The 2,292-nt window shown below is 40.0% G+C and overlaps 1 protein-coding gene across 1 annotated transcript in view; it reads left to right on the top strand.

The window, feature by feature from the left end:
* Window positions 1–2,292, top strand: part of STAC (SH3 and cysteine rich domain) — a 132,877-nt gene that overhangs the window by 125,450 nt on the left and 5,135 nt on the right. The window lies entirely within an intron of this gene.

Raw genomic sequence — 2,292 nt, 5'->3', positions numbered from 1 at the left:
CAGAGGCGATTGAATCAGAGCACCAAAAGGAGCACACAAACCTACTTCCCCTCTTGCTATAATCCCTTAAAATGTCAGCGAAGACATATATTTCTTAAAGAATACATCCGTAACAGTACCAGGAAACAAGAAATAATACTATCAGAGACCCCCAAATCCTGGCAGTTTCCTGGCAGACTACAGCAAATAGAATTGAACTGAGAAACAATGAAGATGAACAGGGACCATGGAGTGCTCAGGTGAAAAAAGAAAAAAACCTTTAGAAGTAGGAATACATTCAGAGAACTGACCTCACAGCAAATTCATTGAAGAGCATGAGGTGTCTCTGATGGCCTGATTGCTTTATGACCCAAATTCCTCGCCCCTCCCTATATTCGTGCCCTTTGCCATGAGACTTTGCAGCTCCTCTCACCACAGAAGTGGTGCCTGTTACCCCGCCCCTTGAGTCTGGACTGGCCTCTTGATTGGCTTTGCCCAATAAAATGAGGCAGAAGCGACAATGGATCAGTTCTGAGCCTAGGGCTTAGGGACTTTCCTTTGTTGCGTATTTCCATTTGCTATTCTTGAAACTCTGGCATTGCCATGAATGTACAAACCAGCCTTCTGGGGTATAGGAACAATGGAAAAGGGCAACGTCACTCCAGTCATCTCAGCCAACAGCCAGGCAGCACCCGAGCATGTGATGGAGCCATCAAGGTTTTTGTGGCTATTTGTCACATAGCATTGTCATAGCAATATGTAACTGATACTGAATCCACCTGTGTTTATAGCATCCTGTTACCGCTTATAATGAGCAGTGATGTTTGGCAGCAATGGTGTTTGACTCCAGAATGCAATCAATGCCTGTACTCGAAAGAAAGGGAACCCATGCCTAAGAAGGGCTCCTGGGTGGGCCCAGAATCTGAGCGAGAATAAGAATTGTGCTTTGATAACTCTGGACTTTCAGACCTTCTTGAGAGCATTGGGGGAAGAAAAAGGTGGCTCTACTTAGGAGGAACACAAGCTGACCTTCTACCTCACCAGGGTTAAGAAAGCCCTCGTAAGAAAGCCATTGGGGCAGCGTTAGGAGGCCCCCAGGCTGCTTGCCTGCTATTCATGCATCCGAAAACGAGATGCATCAATTGACATACCCTGCTTTCTTAAACAGAGCCTGAAATTAGCTCTCACACTTGGGGGAGTGCCGTTACAGGCACAGATGGATGTAGTCACAAAGAAACTCACCCAGTTATCTACAACTACCTCTACTTCCAGTCATTACTAGAAAGAAGCAACCAAGAAACACAGACATTGGAGGAAATCCATTGATAAGAAGAAGTAATAAGATAAAGAATAAGACAACTAATCCTAGAGGAATTAATTCAACAAAGAGAAGAAACATTGTTTTAAAATATATAATATCCTCAGAAAGATCCACTATAATATTGCATCCATAATAGAAAGCAGCAGGTATGAAAAGGAAACTTTAGAAAATAATAAAGAACCCTTGGGAATTAAGATTTTTTTTCTTAAAAATTCTTAAAAAGGAAGGTTAGAACCTTCATTGGAAGTAAGGAACTGGGGGCATTTGTTAAATATAATAAATGATAGAATAGACAAGCCTAAACACAAAATAAATGATCAGAAGATAAAATTGAGAAGATTTTTAAGAACATAGAGGGAGAAAAAGCTGGGAAATGTGTAAGAAAGACAAAAGGTTTGGATAATTGATTCAGAAAGCCCAGCATGTATTGACTAGAAGTTCTAGAAAGAAAGAAGAGAGAAAATGAATGGAAGAAAACAGTAAAAAACATAGTAAACAAAATTTTCCTATGTTGAAAATAACATGAGTCTTCAGATTGTAAAAGCTCCAGCAAGTGCGGAGTAGAAGGAATTAAAACACACATCCACACACTCAAACACACATGGGGATGTGAAAATCAAGAAGTGGCTGATAACCAGCACATCAATTAAAACATGTAAGTCTTCAGTTAATCCCAAGTAATTCTTGATAAAAGATGTAAAACAGATACACACACACACACACACACACACACACACACACACACACACACGTCCAGGGCAAAGTTCCAATTTATACCAACATACAAGGTGGCAGGCAGGGAAAGTGGAGCCAAGCAAAAGTATACAGCTTTCAAGAGGTACTGAGAAAATATAGATAATGATCAAGATAATGACTAATTATAGATGTAAATATTTAAAAAAGAAAGATCAAAATACGTGTATAATCTACATATCAATGTAAGTACATGGAAAGGGTCTAGAAAGAGACACACAGAAAACCATTAACAGCAG

The sequence above is a fragment of the Hipposideros armiger genome, unplaced genomic scaffold (genome assembly GCF_001890085.2).
Source record: "Hipposideros armiger isolate ML-2016 unplaced genomic scaffold, ASM189008v1 scaffold_109, whole genome shotgun sequence".
NCBI lineage: Eukaryota > Metazoa > Chordata > Mammalia > Chiroptera > Hipposideridae > Hipposideros > Hipposideros armiger.
The sequence above is the reverse complement of the archived record's forward strand: the minus strand, read 5'-3'. Positions and strand labels throughout refer to the sequence as shown.